Consider the following 25,873-nt stretch of genomic DNA (forward strand, 5'->3'; position numbering starts at 1 on the left):
ATGTGACCTGAAATTTTTTTCTGGAAGATTTAAAATTCTATCCTTGTTCTGTACAATAGGCACTTTAATTATAATTTATTGTAGAGAGGTTCTCTTTCTAATCTTGTCTATTTCAGATGCTGAATGCATCTTATGTCTGAATGTCCATCTCATTCTTTGGAAATTTCCCTGAAGAGATTATCCACTTCATTGGCCTGCATCTCACGATTCTCCTCAATTCCGATGATTCTTAAATTTTGTCTCTTAATGCTATCCCAGCATTCCTGTGTATTCCCATCTTGGTTACTTACATTCTTTTCTTGAATGATGGCTGAGTGTTCAAGGATGGTCATTTTGTCTTTTAGCCTTGAGATCCTGTCTCCAGGACCGTCTACTCTATTAGAAATACTTTCAACTCAACATTTATTTGATTTATTGTGTCTTTCATTTCCAAAATGTCTTTTGGTTCTTTTTCAATATCTCTAGCTCCTTATTGAATTTCTCATTTATATCCTGTACTGAATTATTTAATTCATTCAGTTGTTTTCCTGAATGTTTTGGAATTCATTGATCATTTTTATAATAATTCTTCTGAATTCTGTACCTGGTATTTCATCCACTTTAATATCTTTGGGGTCATTTGCAGGTGAATTACGCACATTAGGAGGTGTTGTATTATCTTACTTTTTTATAATTCTTATATTCCTGTGTTGGGTTTTATGCATCTGTTGGATGGATTTCTCTTCCACTCATATGTATGGGCTTTGTTTAAGGCACAGCCTTCTCTTGCCAAAAGAGTGCTAAAGTAATCTACATTGAAAACCCCTCATCGGTGTGATACCCACAGCCTTTGTGTTAATTCTCTGTTTTTGCTGTAGAAGTGGATGTCTGTGAGCAGGACCCAGGGCCTAACCCTAGCTGTTCTGACTTGGGGCCCTGGGGTTAGTTTAGGTTTTTGTCTCTTCTTTGTATTAAAGGATAGAGAAAGTTTGAGTGTGTTTGTGTGTGTGTAGCAAGGTGTGCTATTTCTTGTCTTTTAGTTCAGAAGCAGAGTCTCTCCCTGTGAACTTGTAGTGTCCCTATAGATTCCCAGTGGCTCACAGAAAAGGGGGAAATCAATCATAGCAACAACTGAAGCAAACAATATGTGACATTAAAATAACCAGTGCCTATTATGGTATCTACAACACTAATTATCGAAAAAAAACAGGAATGGTGGGATCAGCTGTTGCCAGCAGCAAAAACAATAAGTAACCAACCATAAACTAGATTTAGCATTAAATAAATAGCATTAAAATGAAGCAGGAATCAATAATTTCATCCACAATACTAATAACTACAAATAACATGAAAGGTGGGGGGAGAAGTTAAATAAACCCATAGTTCTAAAGATGTTAAAAATACAGATCATTAAGAGAAAAGAAAATGTGATTAAAGGCAGAAGAAAGAAAGTTCAAAATGTGAACAGAGAGAATGCAGAAGATATGTAGCAGGTAATGGTTATAAAGAAGGAGCAAAACAGCAAAGTAAAGGGAGAGAGAGAACAAGAGAATTTGGTTGTTAGCAAGAGAAGATAGGAGGGAAATAGAAACAAACAAAAACAAAATAAACAAACCAAAAACCCTAGCCTGAAGAGGTAAGGTAAGGGGAAATAACTATTGTAAAAAATGTTAAAAATTATATTATTCAGCCATAAAGAAGAATAATATCATGGCATTTGCAGATAAATAGATGGAATTGGAGAATATCATACTAAGTGAAATAAGTCAATCCCAAAACACCAAAGGCCAAATGTTTTCCCTGATAAGTGAATGATGATACATAATGGGGGTATGGAATGGGGGTGAGAGAAGAATGGAGGAACTTTAGATTACATAGAGGGAAATGGGGGGGGTGTGAAAAATGGTGGAATGAGACAGACATCATTACCCTATGTACATGTATGATTACACGAATGGTATAAATCTACATCATGTACAACCATGGAAACAAAATGATGTATACCATTTGTGTACAATGAATCAAAATGCAGTCTGTAAAAATGAAAATAATTAAAAAATAAAAAAATTTAAAACAAAAAAAAAGAGAAATACATATGTGGGGATATATCCATAAGCCAAATAAGTACAGCAAGAAGAAAAAATTAATGAAAAATAAAAGATTTGTCTCCACTGAGATGGTCAAAAAGGTCTACAACAATGGATGGTCACCTATGCCCAACTGTCTCTCTTTCAATTTCTTTTTTCTATTTTTTTTATCAAACTGTGATTCATTCTAATCCCTTTTAAAAACTTGTTCTAATTAGTTATCCATGACAGTAGAATGCATTTTGACACCTTGTACAAAAATGGAGCACAACTTCTCATTACTCTGGCTGAACGTGGTACAGAGTCACACCAGCAATGTAATCGTACATGTATATAGGGTAATAATGTCTGTCTCATTCTACTATCTCCTTCCTATCCCCTCTGTCCCACCCCTCCCCTTACTCCTCTCTGCACAATCCAAAGTTCCTCCATTCTTCCCTATGCCCCCGCACCACCACTGTGGATCAGCATCTGCTTATCACAGAAAACATTTGACCTTTGGTTTTGTGGGATAGACTCATTTCACTTAGTGTGATATTCTCTAGTTCCATCCATCAACCTGAAAATGCAATAATTTCATTCTTCTTTAAGGCTGACTAATATTCCATTGTGTGTATGTGCCACATTTTCTTTATCTATTCATCTGTTGAAGGGCATCTAGGTTGGTTCCATAGTTTAGTTATTGTGAATTGAGCTACTATGAACATTGATGTGACTGCGTCATTCTAGTACACTGATTTTAAGTACTATATTTGGGAATCGATCTAAAAAAAAGAGGTGAATGACCTCTGCAATAAAAACTACAGAATACTAAAGAAAAAAATTGAAGAAAACTTTAGAAGTTGGAAAGATCTCCCATGTTCTTGAATAGGCAGAACTAATATTGTCAAAATGGTCATACTACCAAAAGCATTATACAGATTTAATGCAATTCCTATTAAAATCCTAATGACATTCTTCATAGAACTGGAAAAAGCGATCATGAAATTCCATTTGGAAAAACAAGAGACCCAGAATAACCTAAGCAATTCTTTGCAAGAAAAGTGAAGCAGGGGGCATCACAATACCAGACATTAAACTATACTACAGAGCAATAATAACAAAAATGGCATAGTATTAGTACCAAGATAGACATGTAGACCAATGTTACAAAATAGAAGACACCAGAGACAAACCCATATAAATACAGTTATCTCATACTAGACAAAGGTGCCAAAAAATACACTGGAGAATAGATAGCCTATTCAACAAATGGTGCTGGGAAAACTGGAAATCCATATGTAATAAAATGAAATTGAACCTCTATCTCTCAACTCAAAACAGATCAAAGACTTAGGCACTAGGACAGAGACCCTGCACCTAACAGAAGAAAAAGTTGGCCCAAATCTTCACTATGTCAGCCTAGGATCTGACTTCCTTAACAAGGAAGGAAGTATGGCCATTTCTCCTAAGTACAAGAAGTAAAATAAAAAAAATCAATAAATGGGATGAATTCAGACTAAAAGCTTCCCAGCAAAGGAAACAATAATGTAAAGAGAGAACCTACAGAATGGGACAAAATCTTTACCACATGCACCTCAGATAGAGCATTGATCTTCAGAATATATAAAGAACTTAAAAAACTTAACACCAAAAATAAAATAACCCAATAAATAAATGGGCTAAGGAACTGAACAGAAACATCACAGAAGAAATACAATCAATCAACAAATATATGAAAAAATGTTCATCATCTCTAGCAAATCAAAACTAAGATTTCATCTCACTCCAGTCGGAATAGCAATTATCAAGAATACAAGCAACAATAAGTGTTGTCGAGGATGTCGGGGAAAAGGTACACTCATACACTGCTGGTGGGACTGTAAATTGGTGCAACCACTATGGAAAGCAGTATGATGATCCCTCTTTCCATTTCTTCTTGAGCTATGTACTGAGAGAGAGAGAAAGGGAGCAAGTGCTGAGGACTCTTAACCCCTTCCTCTTTGTGTTGGTCACTGAGCTGCCCCTCTGGGGTGGCCTAAGACCAAAGCTTGTTGAAATTGCTCTCAGCTTACCTTCTCACCAGTATGAGGTATGGAACAGAAAGTACTATCAGTTGAAGTTTTGTTCACACAGGCCCAATCACACTCCCAGGGTGGGGCTGCTGTAGAATTCTATGAATGAGTTCCCTCAGGTGGGGCTGAGGGCTAATCAGGCCTCAGGGGCTTTGCTGGGTGGTGTCTGCTCTGGAGATATTAGGTCAAACACATCCTGAGGATCCAGGAGATGTTGATCTGCCAGAAGACTGAATCTCCAGGAGCCTCCCCAGAATTCTATTCCTGGGGCAGGGAGTCAATCCTTCACACACTCTGCCACCTGCAAACACAGCCTTTCTGGGTTTAGTCCCTGAGCATATTCACATCCAACTGTGCATATTCCTGACCCACTCCAGCTGGTCAGGTGAGTCGCCAGACTCAAAGGATAGGCAAGTTGGGCTCTCCTTTGCTTTTCTGACTTGAATCCCCCTGAGTACAATCTTCTCTGTGCCTGTTTCCTCTTCTGATAAGTACCCCAGGCCACATGGCAGGCACTGGTTGGGACAGTGTGGCAGTGTTTGCTCTGATTTCCTGGCTCCACAGCAGCAGCTGCAGCATGGCCACCTCAAGATGGCTCCTACCTCAGCTCCCCGTGGCCAGTTGAGAAACACAGAGCAATTTTCAAACACCAGTTTACAATGCAGCTTCTGAATCAGCTAAATTCAGGTTGCTTTTCTGATCTGCAGGTTTTTACATGTCAAATCTGTTGACTGTGCTTCTGTGCTATTCCTCCTCTCTGTGATGGACCAAACCAGCTTGACTCTCATGCATTCTTTCTTGTTCTTAGTTCTGTGTACCTGAATTTCTGAGTCCCTAAGATACTCTAACTATCCAGCATTGAATTTTAGTGCAATCCCTGTTTTATCTGCCTCACTGAGAAGCAGTATTCCTGCTGCTTGAATCTGGAGCCACCGAGCAACTGGAAATGCAGCCTTCCTCTAATCTGCCATTTTGAATCCTCTGGATTAATAATTTGAATGCCATAAATTTAAATTTTTAGCAAAATAATATTATATTTCACATTTTTAAATTGAATTTCTTCCTTCACTAATACACTGATAAATATGTATGTACTTCAGTACTAAATCAAGGAATATGTATTTTATTCATATACATATATATCATGTCAGTCCCTCAAAATATTATAGCAAATAAACTTTCCCACAAAGCATGGCAGAGACTGTCCATTTCTTTATGAATATGATTAATTCAAATAAAATTGAAAATTGTGGCGGGCGGGGCCCAGGGCCCAGGGTTACGCCACATGCATCCAAAGATGGTGACTGGCAGAGAGCCAAACGGTGTGCTGAATGTGCCTTGAGAGAAACAGGAAGTGTTTACCATTGGCTGTATGATAATTAGTTCAGCCGCCTAGCGCGGGGACAGATATATCTTACATGTATGCTGGAGCTCGTGATCGCTTGACCTTTAATAGGATTGGATGGACATATCTGGTTACAGTTGCATATGCATGAGACTGCTTATATATTGAGGGTGTTATCTGAATAAAAAGGAAGCTGCTTTGTGAACCTCTGAAGTGTACGTGTCGTTTGTCCCGCTGGTCGGCGGCAAGCAGAAAAAATCAACAATCTGGTTATCTTTGTTGCTGTTCTTTGTACAAAGGATTGAACTTAGGGGTGCTATACCACTAAGTTACATCTCCAGCCCTTTTTTTCTTTGAGACAGGATGTTACGGTTTGGATATTAGATGTCCCCAGAAAAGCTCACATGGCAATGCAGGAGTGTTCAGAGGCAAAAAGATTGATCAGATTTTGAGAGTTGTAACCTAATCAGAGGACTAATTCATTTGGTGGATTGATAATTTGAGAGGAGTACTGGGTGGTAACTACAGGCAGGTGGGGTAAAACTGGAGGAAATAGGTCACTGGGATGTGTCCTGGGTATTATATCTCATCCTTTCTTATCAGCTCCCTGTTTCCTGGCTGCAATTAGTTGAACAGTTATCCTCTTTCAAACCATTCCTTCATGATGTTCTGCCTTATCTCAGACCCATGACAGTGGGGATAACACAGGAACCAAACCTCTGGAAACATAAGTACAAAATAAACTTTTACTCTTTTGAGTTGTTCTTGTCAGGTATTTTGGTCACAGAGATGAAAAACTAACTAGCCTACAAGGTCTCACTAAATTACTGAGGTTGACCGGAACTTAAGATCCTCCTGCCTCAGCCTCTTGAGTTACTGGAATTGCAGGTATGTGCCACTGCACCAGACTGAAAATCAGTCAATATTCTATTGAAATTTTATTTGGATAACATTCAATTTATAGATTAATAACATGACCATGGATGTTAATGTTTCCCATCTAAGCACAACTTAGATATCTCCATTTCTTATGCCAGTAACTCGCAATATGTATGTGATGTGGTATGTTGTTGTTGTTGCTGTTGCTGTTAATGTTTTTCATCCCATTATAATAACATTTTTTCTAGTACTTAAACATAGTTGTATTCCTGGAGTAGATTTTGACTTTTTAATATTGTGCAAGTGAGGTGTTTACTGAGTGTGTTTGTGTGTGTGTCTATATGTGTGCAAATGATTCCTATCTGTGACAATTTTACCTATTAGTGTCAAGCTAGTATCAGTGTAGCAATAGGATCTCCACCTTATCTTCTTTAAAGAAGCAGTCCTAAATTTTTTCTTGCTTTAAGGTAGAAGAACTTGGCCATGAAGTCATCTAATCCCCAGGCCTTTCTTTAGGTAATAGTTTCATCAACCTGTAATGTCACTTTTTGGTGGTTTTATTCTTTATATGAGTTAAAATCCATAATTCATATTTTCTTAAAGATAAATTTAATTAATGGAATTTTCACGATTATTTTAGCAAACACTTGTTTAAAATATTTTTAACATTTTCCCTGCTTTTCATATCTTTAATTAGATTTCATTTTTTAGAATAACAGTACCAATATTTCAGGTGTCTGCTCTATTGTGAGCACTGTATTAATTTAATTCTTGCACTCTTATGAGGTAAGTGCCACCTTTTCCCCATTTTTCAGATGAGGAAATTGAGGCAAGAATCAAAACCTCTCCTGTCCAACATCATGCAAAGAGCAAATAGCCTAACAAGGGTTCATGTTCAAAGCCTGTTTTATCAACCTGTAGGCTATGTATGTAAATATCTGGCCATTCTTAACATGATCCTAACTTACTTGTCAAAGGAAGAAGATCCCTGAGGAGACTCTTGTACAGGCTTCACTGTAGGTCTTTTCTCTAGAACAGAGGTCTTCAAACATTTTTTTATGTATCTCCATAAGAGTTTTTATGTTTATGTTTTTATGCTTTATGTTTTAATGTGTATAATAAGATTTTTCATTTAAGTTGTTGCAAAAAGATAACTTTTTGTTTCTTGTCAATATATCACCTTAAAAATAAAATTATTCCCTGTAATGGCAGTGGTTCAGGAGGATGAGGCAGAAGGATCTCAAGTTCAAAGCCAGCCTCAGCAACCTAGTGAGGCCCTAAGTAACCTAGCAAGACTATGTCTCTAAATAAAATATTTTTAAAAGGGCTGGGGATGTAACTCAGTGGTTAAGTGCTCCTGAGTTCAATACCTGGTACCAAAATAAACAAATAAATAAATGAATAAATTAATTAATTAATTAAAAATTATTGTGTCATTTCAAAATGTATCTAGTTCAATCTGAATACCACAATAATTTGAAAGCAAAGTCTGGTTTTTTATAACTTTTCTTTGTAAATAAAAATTTTATGTTTTTTTAATTTATCTTTCACTTGACCACATAAAACTTTATAATGAGTTAATATTTATTTTTATGTTTGTGCATCTTTTATTGATTATTCTTTAATGTATATCTATAAAAAAACTATATAAATTTAATATTGAAGTTCCTATGACTATAAGGTTCTAACTTTTCATTTATTTTTTCTCCTGAATTAAATTATTATAATTATCTAGTTGTGCTCAGTTAATTTAAACAAAAAGTTCACAAGTTTGAAATTTTTCAATCTTAGAAATGTAAACTTCAATGGAAAGTGCATGTCTTAATGAAGCTGATATCATACTAAGTGAACTAAGCCAAACCCAAAAAACCAAAGGCTGAGTGTATTCTCTGATATGTGGATGCTAATTCACAATGGGAGTGGGGTGGCACTAGGGAAGAATAGAGTTACTTTGTATTACATAGATGGGAGTGAAGGGAGGGGAAGGGGTATAGGGGGTAGGAATGATAGTAGAGTGAAACAGATATTACTACCTCATGTACATATATGACTTCATGACCCATGTGATCCCACAATATGTACAATCAGAAAAATGAGAGATCATATTCCACTTTTGTATGATTTATCAAAATGCATAAATGCATTCTACTGTTGTGTACAACTAATTAGAACAAATAAAATGATAAAAAAAAAGAAAAAAGAATGAGGCTTTTCTGATTTCTCAGTTATTTTTATTCATATTTTCATTAATAAATGCTATTATTCTTGAATGAGACAGTGTGTAACATTCAGTTTTCACTATTTTCATTTTCAGAGACTGGGTGCTGAGGAAGCTTATTCACATAGATTAACAAGAGGTCCTAGAAGGAGTTTAAAAACAGAAAATGTTACTCAATTCTTCAAACTCATTATTAGTGTATGACAGAAATTTGTTCAACTATTGTTTTTAATGATTAATTAAAGGAACTTCTACTAGTTTCTCTTTATGCTTTACTTAATTCGATGAAAATGCAATCCCCTGATTTGCCAGAGAATTTGTTACCCGATCGTTGGGCATTTGCTCCCTCCACACCAACATCCACATTCCCAGTTTTCTTTTGTTTGGCACCCTAGTGGTGTCCCTCACTGATTCCATGTGCCATTGGAATACTGAAGAAGACTGAGGCAGATCTGGGCCTTTCTTTTTAAAGGAGAAAAGGGTTACTGTGAGATTAAGGTGAGGAATGCATATTTTTTATTGCAGTTCTTGTAGTGATGACTTTAGGAATGGCTACTCATGGCCGATTTCATTTCCATTTCACTATGAATCCAAGTAACATTTGGAGTATCCACAAACACCCTCAGTGACACCACTTTATGTGTTCTCTAATCACTCACTGTTTCTCTAACCACTCAATGTTACCTAACCATTTTAAATGTCGAATTTCTAGAAAAAAAAATAAATAACTGGTCCAGTGTGGGTGACTTTCCTGGTCCATGCTCAAACAGTCATAACTCTTGGAATAGGATCGCATCTGACACAGAATCACTGAACATCAGTCTCTATATGGAGGCCCATTCTTGAAAAGAAAGAATTCTAACCAGGGAACCCTCGAAAAAGTTACCCATGACATCTAGTAATGTGTCCTCTCTTATTTTCTTGTTCGAACTTACCAATTATAATTTTTGGTTTTACTTATATATAATTTCCCTGTATAGCTGACTTCATCCTTCCATCTAAGTTATTTTACCTTACTTTGTCAAACCATCTATTTTTTCCAGTTTAAGTTAATTTGTTTACTTTCTATATGTCAAATAGATACTTCCACTGTTATGAATTTCTCCCCAGTACCACTCCTCTTATATCCTGTAGGTTTTAATGAACGGTAATCTTAATGTCTTCAATTCTAAGTAATCTATCATTTCAGTTGATTTGTAATGTCAAGGTGTCAAGACCAAATTAGGAAAATGCTTCTACAGCTTTCCTGTGGACATTTTTGTCTTTTGCCAAGACTCCTAAACATCTTCACCAATCATACTTGCCTGCAGTCACATCTCAACAGAGCACCCACATGGTTATTTTAAATTATGATTATTTCATGGCATGTTCTATTCAAACTTGAACAATACATTTTCATCAAGTTTAGAACAATTCTAAACCCCTGTACTATGGCTTAAATCCCTGTCCTTGATTTGGCCATTCAAACCTTCTCCCTCATTGTCCCATGCAGACAGCACTGGCTAACTTATTTTTCCTAGAGGAAAAAGTGCTGCCATGTAAAGGACTTGGCAATGCCCAGAATTCTTTTCCCAGATTCTCACCTGGTATACTCAATCATTTCATTCAGGTTCCCGCTCAGATGTGAACTCTTTAGGGACACTTTCATCACTCCTTCCATGATTTGTATTTAAAAGGGTGGGGGAGGAATGAGGGAAGAATATAAATAACATCTGTTTTTATAAAGAACATTTCTGGAAGAAGGAGGTATATGGGAGTTGCTAAGAATCAAAGACTTTATATGTTCCAATGAATCTGATTTCATGGGAAATTGCCCATTTTAGACTACTTTGAAGGCCATGTAATGATACTAAGAAAGGTGAACAATTAATGAAAACAGGAAAAAAAGGTTGAATAGTGGTGAAAAAAACATTTCTTGGGTTAGGGGTTTAGGTAAATTTGTGTAAGGTAATGGAAGAAATGAAGGCATTCCAGGAAGCTAAACAGTATGTGTAAAAGCTTAGAAGGTGAGAGGGAAATAAGAAACATGATACTGAATATTTTATGCAAATTTTTATCTTTGGGCCCTAGTTTACTAGAAGCAAAAAGAAATATACCTATCTCAGTAGGGCAGTGGAAGCTTGTTAAGAAATAATAGAAAATAGTATCACATAGGAAGAGGAGAAACAGATGGAAGATTTTAAATTTCAGGGAAGAAGTTTAACATTCTTGCGCTAGAGAAAAACAAGCCACCATTGAAAGTTCTTGAACAGAGAATGGTATGATCACGTGAGTTTAAGGAATATTATTCTACATCATTGACATAAATGAGTTAGTAGAGTTAAAACCTGGAGGCAAAAGGGCCAAATAGGGTCACTTAGAATCATGCTCAAAATGGTTGTGGCCTGATGGATTGATGGAATGAAGGATTGATAGAGTTTGAATGTTAAGTGCTTTCCAAAAGCTCACGTTAAGACTTATTTCTCAAGGTGGTGCTATTGGAAGGTGGTAGAACCTTTGGCAGGTGGAGCCTTGTGGAAGTTCCTTAGGTTGTTGGAAGTGTTCCTTTGAAAGGTATTTGTAGGACTCTGGCCCCTGGCTCTTTCTGTTTCATTTCCTGGATGATGGAATAAGCAGTTTTCTCTGCCGTGTGCTCCCTGCATTACCAGATGGCACACCAACCAGAGGTCTAAAAGTAATAGATCCACCCAATCTTGGACTGAGCACTCCAAAACTATGAGCAAAAATAAACCATATATATTTATAGGTTAATTATCTCAAGCATTTTGTTGTAGTGACAGAAAGCTGACTAATACACTATCAAAGTAAATTCAATTAACACATAATTTATACATATAAGCTATATAATGATAGTTTATGTAATATACAAAATGCAAAGGTATACAAAATCTGATTCTTCTGTTGAAGTGCTTGATTTTAATCATAGTTACATAATCTTATAGTTTATGAACATTCTTAAAGAAAAATTTTCTCCTCCCACAAATATTCATTTAAACTGCAATTTATCACACCATATAGAGATGATAAAAGTACTTATGTTTAGGTATCACATCAATGTAAATACAAGGAACACAAAACTAAAAACTGAATTTTTAAAAGTCCAGGTTCTGCATACATTCACATTAGGAGGTGTGATAATTAACAATTTTTTGAGCACTTATTATAAGCCATCTATAGGTATTATCATCTTACTTCATCTTTTTAAATCATCCCACAAATTAGGCATTATTACTATGACCACTGCTTTCCAATGTGGAAATATAAAGCTTTAAAAAGATAACTTGCAATTAGTTATCTAGCTCATAAGTGGCAGCAGAGATAATAGAGTACGAGACCTGTCTAATCCAAAACCTGAACTCTGATGGTGTATTATTTAGCAATATTGGGATTGGAGGAAAAAAGTTTCACAAAAACATGAGTTCTGAGAAGGTTCCTAGGAGTGTTGGAACCAAGTGTGAACTTGGTGAAGGAGTTAGCATTTAAAAATCAGAACAATGGGGCTGGGGAGATAGCTCAGTCGGTAGAGTGTTTGACTTGCATGCACAGGGCCCTGGGTTCGGTCCCCAGCACCGCAAAAAAAAAAAAAAAAAAAATCAGAACAATGCAAGGATACCTACTCTCACCATTTCTATTCAAAATAAGAAAGAAAGAAGTAGAATTAGCACTACCTACTGATGACACATTATTTATACAAAACCCTAAAGATGCCACTCAAAACTGTTAGAATAAATGAATACAGTTAATTTGAGGGTACAGAATCAATACACAAAAATAAACACATTTCTATACCAAACAACACACTAGTTGGAAAGAAATCAAAAGAACAATCCCATTTACAGTAGCTATAAAAATAAAGTATTTAGGGTTAAAATTAAATAAGGAGGTAAAAAAATTATCTGTACACTGAAAACTAAAGAAGTTTGATAAAGAAATTAAAGGAAACACAAATAAACGGGAAAATATCCCATGTTCATGGATTGGAAGAATTGATGTTGTTCAAATGTCCATACTATTCACTTGAGTGAGCTATTAAAGAATGAGTTGACATGTTATAGAAAGGGGCCATCAAGAGATGATCATCCACATTAATCTCTTTGAAAATCTTAGGTGTTTGAAATCAAACTTAATTCAAGATTTTGAACTAACAGGCTTGACTATTGTTAACCCAACAGGAAAATTGCTAAGAGACAATGGATGAGAGAGAAAAGGTTCATAAATTTAATCTCAACTATGTCATGTTGGATGCAAACATAAGTAAACACTTAACTGAATTTGGGAAAGTGAACAGATAGTTGGAAAATGAAAATATGAATTTAGGAGTCTGTAAAATAAGGATAAAAATGTCTACCTCACATATTCATATTGAAGATCAAATATAATCCTGCAGGTTTCATTTCTTTGAAAATGTAAAATGATTATTTTGTAATTTTTCACTCAGAAAGGATGTAATATTTGGGGAGAGATGAGATGCAGTTTAGTATTTAGTATAGAAAACAGCAAAGGAAGAGCTCGAGAGATAGCTCCTCTTGGAGAGCACTCACCTAGCATGCACGAGGACCATGGTTCGAATCCCCAGACCCGCAGAAAACAGCAAAGGAGTAAAAAGGAATATTTGAAAAATATTGAGCATTTAGAAGGCAGGAAAAGAAGAATCTGAGTCTTGTGGGGGAATATAATGTGCTATCCTAGAGTTTAAGGGAAAAGAAATGTTAAGGTGTAAAAACAATTGAGTAGATTTCAAGTGAATAAGTGTCTATTTGAGTTGATAACATGTCAATATTAAAAAGGTAATTCTAATTGGAAAGAAGAAAAGGAAAACAATTAAATGCACTTAATTCCAGGCTAACAGAGATGAAAGGGACATATGAGATGCTTATCCTTAAAGAAAAAGAAGGGGAAAGGAGCTAGAAGGGTATATGAGTGTGTATGAAGACAGGGAGAGAATATCCACAAGAATAATATCCATTGTGAAACAGGAAGAGCTGGGTCAAGGACAAAGAGGCTGGTTTTATAGTAGAATCAAATCTTTTTCTAAAATTAAAAAATATATATATCAGAAATTGGCAAGCTGAGGAAGAGGGAAAGTGACCTAAATCATTTCAGTAAATAGGAAGATTAATCATTTGATGAGAAATAAAGATGAAACTTGAAGATCAAGGGACTGTAGAATCAGGCAGATAAGAGGAAAGGTAAAAAAGTTTCCATGGAAACTACTTTTTGGGTTATTTTTGTTTGAGAACCAGTAAGGGATAAATAAAAATAGAAGGGCTCTGGTATGGACTTAGTTACAATAAGCATGACATTATGGTGAACCAGATCTCAAGAATTCCTACTTCCCTCCCTGTTGCACTGTGCAGTCAGAGATGAGTCAGACTCAAAACCCTAGTAAATCAGAAAACTAAATAAGAGTGCTTCAATTCATTACTCCCCGCTAGAAACAAAGTATTGAAATTAGATGCTAAATTTCTACATTTTACCTTTATTATGAAATAAACACGTCAGTTTTGTGGTCATTCTGGGATCAAGTCGGATTCTTTTAATATTGTTGCAATAGGGAAATTATTTCCAAATTTTCAAAAAGTATCAGTGAAATCTTAAAGCATCCTTCAATAAGTTAATAACTGCCCATTTCAAGGAAATTGCCCTTCACCAGTAACTAAAGTCTGTTTAATAAGTAGTAGAAGAAATAAGTTGTGATGTTTTCATATTTGTAGTTCCTTAGCTGAAACCAAGGGGAAAATGATGTGTCAAGATATGCTGTGACTTTATTTCAGTTAAAACAAGTCAACACAGACATTTTTAGTAAAAATGTTTAAGAAAATAATGTGATAGCGGGGATAGAAACTGTTAATTGCAATTTGTTTTAAAAACTAAGCAGAATTTTAACAAAATGCTAGGCAGAAAGAAAGGTAATATATCTATATTTTAATTTTCTCAGAATAAAAACTTCTCCCATAGTAGATACACTATACACACACACACACACACACACACACACACACACACACACATACACACCTTGATCTTGCTTCCCTGAGTAGAAAGACGTCAGCATTCTCTTTCAAATTCTCCTCAGAGTAGAACCATGTGTTGTCTGTACCTAAAGATAATTTTGGTAGAAAAAAGAATGAGAAAGAAACAAAGGAGTGAGAAAGAAAAGCAAGGACAAATAGGAAGAGGAAAAATGAAGCAAAAGTCAAATATGAAGAATTGCAGTCTAGCCAGGTTCTGTGGCATACACCTGTAATCCCAGACTTGGGAACCTGAGGCAGTTGGATCACAAGTTGGAAGTCAGCCTGGGTAACTTAGCAAAACTGGTGTCAGAATTTAAAAAAAAAATTTTTTTTTTTTTAAAAACTCAAAAATAAAAACAAACAAACAAAACCAAGAAAGACTAGCTAGTGGTTGAGTGTTACTGGGTTGTGTCCCCAGTACTGCGGGATCAGAGGGCACAGAAAAAGAAAAAAAATGCAGTAAAAAAATTTTTAAACTCGCCAAATATACATTGATGGGTAAGTCCAATGTAGGTCATAACATTTTCTTCTAATTATTTTAGTCTCCATTTTAGTTTACTCCTGCATATTTCACTAATATTCTCACATTTGACTGTACGATATCAATACTCCCATTAGAGTCAAAGGAAAAAAAATTTGCTATAGCTAATTATCCTTCAGATACAGGTTTTTAGCAGTTATTTCCTACAGCACACTATACATATTAATCATGAAATTCTTTCAACCAGGCATGAGTCTAAAGTTTGAAACTTTGTAAAATAGAAGCTCAGAACATTATCTTATTTCAATTTTTATATTTATTTTATTTTATATACAACAAATAGAGAAACATTTCCTAAAGCCAAACACAAAACATGCTGTTACATTAGATTCTTAAAAGTTTGGAGAATGTAATAGAAGCTTTCTGCACAAAATATTAACTATGAGTCTAATATTTCTTTTTAATCTCAGCAAAATCAAATATTCCAATTTAATAGCTTCCATATAACTTTCTTATTAGCAAATGATGTAAAAATAAAAAGCTTCCGGCCTACCCCCAAATCTCCTTAAATGATACTTCACTTTGAGATGGCTATTAACTCTGAACCAGATGTAGTTTTCAATCTAAATAAATGAATCACCTCCTACCATTTTCAGCTCTTAAAAAAATAAAAAATTAAATCTATACCAGAAATGACAATAAAACTCGTTTTTATTGTAACAAGTCTACTCTTTGATTAGGAAGTCTGATTGCCTTTGTGCTGTTGATAGATGTTTTTAATCATATCAGTATTAAAATTTAAATAGGAAATTTTCTTTATTGTTTTTTGTTATTTTTACATCTTTCCATGCATATAAGTTTTGGGAATGGCTGTTGGTAACTTAATTTAATAGCTTTAAAAACATGGCAACGGAGCCATGATTTAGATCCCCAAATGCAGTCACCCACTTGCAGAAACGAGTGCTAAAGGAAAGCACATTAGTAAGTAGAAAATTCTACCCTTAAGGTTTTATTTCTCTTACACTTTCTTGCACTCATACTTTCGTTTTCTTTCTTACCTCTGTGTGAAAAACTTTCTTCCATCCTGGTGTAACAAGCTTTTTTCCACTTTCATGTTAATGAAGTCTTACTTACTATCCTGCCACAGAGCGTGGTTCTTAAATGACAAAATTCCAATTGCTTGTCTGTGAGTGAAAATAAAGAATAGGCATGAGAGTGAGCATGATGCTGAGGACACCTAATGAAAGAAGTTATTACTCAAATCAGACACCAGAGTTATTATATGTCTCGGTTTGGATCATGATATATATTTTACAAATTCTTGTCAGTAGAAATTTGCTGATATTTAGGATTTCACTGAGATTTACGAACAAGCATCACACCTACTTAAAAATATGTATACATTTATATTTATAAACATTTGTATATGTACTTTTATATATACATGAGCTTATTTTATTTTAAATCAATGCCATAAATTCATAACTTGCTTTATTTCAAAGAGTTCTTAAATAGGGATAATATTTTAAAAGTTAGTTCTATGTGTAGTTCAACTTTCAAATTTATAATTAATCCCACCCTATTCCATTTTTTAATTCAATTTATTTTTGTTTTCATGGTGATTTTTTATATGATTCAAAAAACACTAGGAATCCTCTAATAAATAGATGTTATTCAGTGAATTTGTAGATTGATATGATAATTTTTAGTCATACCTCCCAAGATTTTTCTTTTTCTTTCATAAAGTGGAGGTTGTATTTGTGTTGAACTGCGCATATGCATATTCTTTCTGGCCAGTGTTTTGACAACTTTCCTATTATGTCCCTGACCCAGGGAAAGAGACTCCTCCCCAATAAAAGGGACATCACCACCTGCCATGTTTCTTCCAAGTGCCTTTTTGTGAACACTCTGCTGTCTTCTCCACTTCCTCTAGCCCAATGTGCAGAAATACTTAACGTTTTGACATTTTAGTGGCAACTAATTTCCTCTCCACACACTTGGTTGTTCTTCTCTTCCATGCTAACCAGGGGAGTAGAAATGATTAATTTTGTTGAAATATAAAATCACTTATGTTATTTAAGGTTTAATCTATAATCTAAAATTAATATGCTTAAGAAAAAGAGTATGAGAAAAATTTAAAAGAAGGAAAGATGGATGCTCAAATTCTAAAATTTTAAATATTTCCTTAAAAATAATTTTAATCCCCAGCACCGCGAAAAAAAAAAAAATAATAATTTTAAATGCAAAACTTCTAACAAAAAGAAGATTGTAGAACCAACCTAGATGCCCTTCAATAGATGAATGGATAAAGAAACTGTGGTATATATGCACAATGGAATACTATTCAGCCATAAAGAAGAATAATATTATGGCATTTGCAAATAAATGGATGGAATTGGAGAATATCATGCTAAGTGAAATAAGCCAGCCCAAAAAAACCAAAGGCCGAATGTTTTCCCTGATAAGTGGAGGATGATATATAATGGCGGTGGCGGTGGGGAATGAGAGAATAATGGGGAAACTTTAGAATATGTAGAAGAAAATGAGAGGGAGGGGGTATGAAAAATGGTGGAATGAGACAGACATCATTGCCCTATGTACATGTATGATTACACGAATGGTATGAATCTGCATTGTGTACAACCATAGAAATGAAATTATGTACCCCATTTGTGTACAATGAATCAAAATGCAGTCTGTAAAAAATTAAAAGCTAAATTAAAAAAATTAAGAAAAAGAAATGATAAATGTTTTAGGAGATGGAAATGCAAATCACCCCAATTTGAACATTACAAATTCTATACATGTTCTGAGTTATCACACTACGAATATGTACAGTTATTATATGCCAACTTAAAAAATTTACAGGCACTTTAAAAAATGTAAGTCCATTGATACAGGCAATAAGTCTTTGGATATTACCCCAAAGACACAGGAAACAAAAGTAAAAGCACACAAATGGGATTACATCAAACTGAAAGACTTCTGCATAGCAAATGAAACAACAAAGTCAAGAGACAAGGATAGGAGAAAACATTTGCCAACAATTCATCTGACAAAAAAATTCACATCCAGAAGATATAAGTAACTATAAAAACTTAATAAAAAAAACAAGTAAAATGGGCAAATGATCTGAATAGATACTTCACAAAAGAATACAAATAGGCAACAAATACATGGAAAAAATAATGCTCAATATCATTAACCATCAGGGAAATAAGTCAGAACTACAATTAGATATCCTCTCACCCTAGTTACAGTGACTGTTAACAACAACAACAACAACAAAAATGGCAAATGCTAGTAAGGATGTGAAGAAAAAAGAACACTAATATATTGTTGGTGAGAATGTGATTTATTAAAGTCATTGAGCAGAACAGTATGGATGTCCCTCAAGAAACTAGAGACAGATCTACCATATGGTCCAGCTATTCCACTTCTGGGTACTTATCCAAAGGAAATAAATCACATACAGAGATATTTGCATGACCATGGTTATTATTGCAGCACTCAGAACCTAAGATATAGAATCAACCTAGGTGCTGAGCTATGGATGAATGAAAAGAGAAACTGTAGTATATATGTACAATAAACTATTATTTCAGCCAGAAAGAATGAAATTCTGTAATTTACTGCGAAAAGGATAGAACTGGAAGATATCATATGGACTGAAATAAGCCCAACATAGAAAGACAAGTATCACATATGCTCTCTCTCACATATGGAAGTTAAAAAAGAAAAGAAACAATCAATTTGGATGTAGAATATTAATTACTAATGATTGGTGGGGTTGGTGAAGATAGGCTGGATTTGATTAGTTCATGCTGTATTCATGTGTTGAAATATTGCAATGATTCCATTAACATGCACAATTAATACAACTTACTAAAAAATAAAATCCAGCCTACCTTTAATTTCTTCATTCATATTGTATCTTTCCAAAAGGAGTACTATTTCTAATGGCACATAACAAAATACATTGCTTTTCTTACAGTAATCTCCAATCAATAAATATATCCTATTGTGCTTTAAAGTTGTGAACTAGGTAACATTAAAATCCATGGTTTGGTATTCAAACATATTCCAGACCAATTGAAAGAAAAGTTAAATCAAATTAGTTTTCCCTATGTCAAGTCAAGCAAAAATTATGTTTGATTGATATTTTTCGCTAATAATTAAATTTATTAGTAACACACAATTAAGATTTTTGTCTTACTAAACTACACAAAGAAACGCTGGTAAAACAATATATAAGGAGTTCTCATGACAATAATAAAAACATTATCTCTTAAATGAGCAAAGAATCTGAACGAACATTTTTCCTAGAAGATACATAAATGGCCAAAATGCACCTGAAAGATGTCAACATCAACAAATCAAAACCACAGTGACATACCACTTCACACCTGCTGAATGAATACAATCAGAAAGATATATAACAACAAGTGTTGGTAAGGATAACTAGAAGTCGGAATTCACAAATGCCACTGTTGAAATCTAAAATGGCACAATTTCTTTGTAAAACAGTCCAGTGATTAACCAAATGCTTAATCACAGAGTTGTCATAAGATCCAGAAATTCTATTCCTAGGCAGGTACCCAAGAGAAGTGAAACACATCCACTCAAAACCCTGTAGCAGAATGTTTTCAAAAGCATTATGTATAATATCCGATATCCTTCAACTGACAAGTGACTAAATAAAATGTGGTAAATGGTATATTCATGCAATCGAATGCTATTTGCCAACAACAAAACAAAGATATACTGACAAATGCTATGATATGGATGACCTTGAAAACATTATGCCAAGTCAAAGAAGCTAGTCAATGAAGACCACAAATTGTATGATTCCTATTATATGAACTTTCCAAATGCAGGCAAATCTATGAAGACAGAAAGTACATCTGTAGTTGGCTGTGGGTGAGAGTTAGGGTTAGGCATTATTAGGACATGAGGAGTGACTGCTAATGAAGATGGGATTTCTTCTTGGGGTGGTGAAAATGTTCTAAAACTGATTCAGGCAATCTTGCATGACTTTCTGTATTAAAACAAAAGACTAAATTTTATACTTAAAATGAATGAATTGTGTGGAATATGAATTATATTTCAAAAACGTCTGTTGCCAAAAAAAATTATTAGAACAATCTTAACTAGGAATAACACATTACATTTAATACTGCTAGAGACGGGCCTGGCAGGCAGTCTAAGTGACACTAACCAAACAGCAAAGTCATCTCACCTCTCATTGTCAGTGATTTTGTGAAAAATCCCTCTTTTTCCAACAATAAAACCAAAAGATGAATTAAGAATAAAATTTAGCATTTCACCACGTGCCGTGGTGCACACCTCTAATCCCAGAGGCTTGGGAGGCTGAGGCAAGAGGATCACCAGTTCAAAAAGACAGCCTTAGCAAAAGCGAGGTGCTAAGTAACTCAGTAAGACTCTGTCTGTAAATAAAGTTAAAAAAATAGGGTCCAGATGTAGCTCAGTGGTCGAGTTCCCCTGAGTTCAACACCCGGTAACTAAAAATTCAGTGTTTAATTTTTCTTATTCTACTGAATAAATATATATACATATATTGAAAAAGCTTTTATTTAGGCATCCCTTTTTCCAATAACAGCAACTCAGGTTTTAACTCAGAGACTATTGCCATAGTAGAAACCTGGAAATGGTGATAACATTTCTGCCCTCCATCTGCAAGGCCACCTTCAAACCAACATTATTCAGCTCAGATAAATCTCTTTGGAGTATGAAACAAGATCAGAAATAGACACATTTAATGAACATTTACTTAACTTATGTAAGATTTTGTAATTAATTGTTGTAAAATTCCTCTAGGTCTTTTTCCTGAAATTCATGTCTATATGATGAAACTACCTGGTTAGCTTAAGATGAGTTCTTTGAGTATTTAATACCTGGTTCACTGTTCTTACTAGAATAACATTTTTCCATAATCTAGTTCAAATCATATTATTATAATTTATGATGAATGAACAAAAACAGAACAAATATATCTTAGATAGTAAGTAAAAAAATAAAAGTCACAAGTTATTTATATTGTATTCTATTTATTATGATAGGAAGCAATTCAGGAAAGATTTACATTAAACACATATTAATGTTTTACATTGAAGTTGTGAGTTAACCCATATTATTCAAATATTTTGAGAGAAAATGGTTAAATTTTCACTATGACTAGTGTCAGTCCTTTATTGAATTATATTAAATTCACTCATGAACAAATACTTGAATGTTTGTCCTTTATTGACAATGATCCACTAGTATATATTATATAAACCAGATTTTGAAACCTAGCCTGAGAAGTATGTTTCAAAAAAAAAAAATTAATGCCTTACTTAGCATTGTGGTGTAAGCAACTGTAACTGGCTTAAGTCACATCTTTCAGATATGAAATAGCAGAGATTTGTAGTTAAATATAATGTGACAACTGGAAGATTATTAAAATTAAATTTTTACACAAAGGTACAAGTATCTATAGAAATTTTAGTACACTTTAACAAGGAACTGTAGTTTTCTGATGTCTGTGAGTTTACTTAACAATCTTATTTCTTAGGAAATAATATAGTCTTTTTATTTTTATACATTATGTACAATAAAAGAATGAAGCACTGTGCGGTGATGTGGTTGAAAGGTTATTATTACTCCAATGACAGAAACAAAAGTATATTATCACTTGGATGATGTCAATGAAAGGGTATCATTACTCTTTCTGAGGAGAACATTCTGGTAAGTAAACACACAAGTACAGTATTTATTACACTTTATTCCACATGTGTCTCCAAGGAAATCAGAATGAAATGCAATTAGTGTGTGATGTTGGGGGGAAAAATAGTTTCATTTGTTCAATAAAAATCTCCAAATCAATTATATTTTCATCAAATTTTCCTTCACATCAAAGCATTCTAGTTCACCAGGTACCTTATATTTATCACACATATCTCAATGTTGTCTTGGAATGGAAAGTAAAAGTTAAAATCCGAATTCTAAAAGATATGGTCAAAACTTTCAACATTAAACCAATTCCTTTATGTGTACTGAACAGAATGAAGTATGTAGCATCCTGTAAGCCTTTAAGTATAAGCATGTTATTCAAGAAATGTTGAATAAAAAAACACATTGTGATGTATAAGTAAATATAACTTTCCAAATTTTTAGGTAATTCTAAACTAAAATGAAGATAATTTGTTATGTAAACTACTTCTTATTAGCTTCTTAGAAATCAGTGTTTATTGTTCTTTTCTTTTGTGTAAATGATTCATCAAGACTAGACTTTAGACTTTTAAATACTGCTAATGAAACAACAGAAAAAACAGATCACACCTAAAGGAATATATTCAAAAGCAGAATTCATTCTACATATAAAAGAGCAGGTGAATCTTAATATATGTTAATGCTACTGATTTTCTCACCACACCTTTTCTCTGCTGCTAAATACCAACCAAACAAATTAGATAGGAAACTACAAACCCCAAAACGCAATGTGTGTCTTATATCCATTGTCAGTCTGGTATCTAGGATAAAATATTTAATTGCTATGTATATAAAGCTTTCTCCAGACAAATCTATGATTGAACTAGGCATGCTGACGAATGATATAGTCCTGTTGCCTCTTGTAGCTGACATTAAGTAGAGAAAGCATCTACTGTGCAGGTAATGATCAGAACGAGTCCCTAAGTCCACCTTGCAACCTTACAGATCCTGTTTGATTAGCCCGCTGATGAGTAGATCTATTCATAGTAATCACTTTGACATTTCTTTTTTTTGGTACTGGGGATTGAACTGAGGGGCACTGGACCAATGAGTCACATCCCCAGCCCTATTTTGTATTTTATTTAGAGAGGGTCTCACTGAGTTGCTTAGTGCCTTGCCTTTGCTGATTCTGGTTTTGAACCCACGATCCTCCTGTCTCAGCCTCCAGAGCCGCTGGGATTACAGGCTTGTGCCACCTCACCGGACGACATTTCTTTAGTCAATTTTTTTGGCATTTTTCTCTTCAGGTTTCTCCTCCCACCCAAAACTGATCATTTTTCTGTCTCTTTCTTTCCCTCTCAGAACTCTGTTCTTGACTCTTTGATTTCCTTATCTACTTTCTCTGGAGCTAGTTCTCATGTATGTTTGATTCTCTAGGACATAGATCTTGGTCATTGCCTCTCTTATTTCAGTTAAAGGCCTCTTCTTATCTTTCTTCACAATCCCTGCAAATGGATCATCTTTCACCAAATTCTAGCAAAGAAGAAGTGCCAGCTTGTCCCCCTAATTCTTAGCTCACTTATCAACCATGTAAGCATAAGAGCTTAATTTTTGAGATATGGCAGGCACTGTGGTAACCACTGTAAATGTCTTAACTCATTTAATCTATGACGCATAGGTATTGTTATTCTTATTTTACATATAAGGAAAATGAGGTGCAGAGAGATTAAATAATTTTATATAGTTCACATAGTTAATACAAGGTAAAGCTGGGATTTAAAACCAAACTCTATACCCCATGCAACTACTTCTGTGACCTCCATAGTCTTTCCCCTAAGCCTTCAAGTTGCTCAAAAATTATACCTACAAAATATGGACTCTAAAGTAAGCAATGGCATGTATTACTATTTTGGGGTGATAAATCATAAAAGGAAAGAAACAATATTTTTTTGAAGGTGATTTAAATCAGCATTGGACAAAACAACCCAAAACAAGCAATTCTGTAGTCAAAATTAATGCAAATAAATGGGACTATTCTGGGGTTCCTCTTGGCTACAACCATTAGCATGCTTAAAATACATAATATTCCTGCATCGCTAAATGTCAGGGGATGAGGGGAGGTACTAAGTGAAACCTTCTCTCTTTCATTAAGTTCTAAAGACTTGAGACTAGAAGCAGGTGTCAAGGAGGTAAATAGCAAAATATCAGCATTATTAATAAAACAGAAGGGTGTAAAATAGTGAAGGGAATAAAATAGTGAAGTCGTACTTATACTTGACTTCTGCCTAAACATTTATATTAGAATAAATCATGCATTCTAAAAGGCATTTGCCATGGGGGCATAAAATTAATATAGTAATTTATAAGAATACTTAATTTTTGTAATCTTCTTGCTTGCATATATATATTTTTTATTTTAATTATTTTGTTTATAATAAAGACAATTTTCTTGTGACAGTATCAACTCATGCTTTTAGCTCCAGATGGCAAAATGAGGACCAATAATTATTACTTAAAAGATTTTGACTCTGCATCAGGAAGACTTTAGCAGCAATTAAAAGTATAAACTTTCATCATGTATATCCTAATAAGGACATGCTTCTTCATAAGCACAATACTACTATCATACTATCACAACTGAAAAAATTAATATTAATTTTATACCATCTAAATCAGTCCATATTCAAATTTTCCATGTCATCATCAAATTGTTTTTAATTAAATTTATTGTAACCTAAAAAGATAAAACTTATACATATTTATGGGGTACCACGTGATATTTAATACATGTACACATCATGTAACTTTTAACTATTACAGAAGCAATTCCATCAAAATAATGATGATTTATAATCACTTCAGAAAAATTCATAATAGGTAAAAGCTGGAAATAATCCAAATCCCTATGAACTGATAAATGGATAAATAAAATAAAATATGGCATATCAAATATGAAGTACTACTCTGACAATGGGAACAAAGTAGTATACATGCAACTTAATAGTTCAAAAATTACAGCCAGAAAGATTGGTGATTGTTGTCAGACTGGAGCAGGAGTTAACAACAAATGTGCACTAAAGAACCTTTTTGGTATTGGAAATGTTATAAAACTGAATTGTGGTGATGGGTGCATAATTATATGAATTTATTAAAGGCTACATCTATAATACACTTAAAAAGGGGAATTTAATTATATGTAAATTAGATCTCAATAAAGTTGTTAAAATAGAATACATAAGTTACAGGGATGGGGGTGGATTTTAATGAGGCTGATGAATGGAAAGGAAGAGGGTTAAAAAAGAAAAAGTGCTTAGAGATTACAAATGCCTATCTTCCAAACTAAAGTATTATATAATACCAATTTCTCAAATATTAAAACAGGTGCATGGGATAAAACACTATAAAATTTTGTTACTTTTAATTTTTTCAAAAAATTATTTGAATATTAGACACTTTAATATTGAAAATGTATAATTCAGACTGAAGATATGTTTTTTTGAAATTCTTCAATTAAGACACTGATCTGATACTAACTTTGCTATATGGCCATTGTTATAATTCCTTGGCAGGCAAGGAAAATCTCAACATTAATTAAAAGGAAATGCCACTCTTCTTAATGGGTAAAAAAAAAACAAATAAAAGAGAGATTCTCCAAGTTTGGCCCATATCTCCTGATGGGGAGAAATGGATGGATCACATCAAAAAACACTCTGGTTCTGAGGTTCACATGGATTCTAGATTTTCCTACACAATTAGTGCTACCACCCCGATGCTAACCATGGCATTTCTATCTATTACCACAAGTTGGATAAATGATCTATTTCTTCTTTCCCCATTGCACAGTTGAGACACAGTTGCAAAGTTCACAGGTTATTAAAGGAAACACGAGGACCATTCCTTATTCATTTATGTATTTTCAGAATTGAGGACAATGATTAGAAATATCATGCCTAGAAAGCACAAATTAACTTAGCTCAACAGCAACAACAAAGCTCCCCACAAAGAGTAACATTAATTATACTAAACTGGTTTTTAACATATATATGTGTATGTTATTATATATACAAAAGACATATATACATATGTATTTATGTATTTTTCCCTT

General features: G+C 34.0%; 1 long non-coding RNA gene across 3 annotated transcripts in view; it reads right to left on the bottom strand.

Moving 5' to 3' along the window:
- Nucleotides 1-8,584: 8,584 nt before the first annotated feature.
- LOC124988120 (uncharacterized) overlaps nucleotides 8,585-25,873 on the bottom strand; it is a 40,295-nt gene continuing 23,006 nt past the window's right edge. For 2 of the 3 annotated variants that reach the window (XR_007109360.1, XR_007109362.1), the window contains 2 exons: nucleotides 16,116-16,241; nucleotides 14,502-14,662 (listed from right to left, as the gene is read on the bottom strand). This is a non-coding gene — a long non-coding RNA (uncharacterized LOC124988120). Of the gene's footprint in view, nucleotides 8,705-14,501; nucleotides 14,663-16,115; nucleotides 16,242-25,873 lie in introns of those variants that run through there. The other variant, XR_007109361.1, reaches the window with a different exon arrangement.

The sequence above is a fragment of the Sciurus carolinensis genome, chromosome 7, assembly GCF_902686445.1.
Source record: "Sciurus carolinensis chromosome 7, mSciCar1.2, whole genome shotgun sequence".
NCBI classification, from domain to species: domain Eukaryota; kingdom Metazoa; phylum Chordata; class Mammalia; order Rodentia; family Sciuridae; genus Sciurus; species Sciurus carolinensis.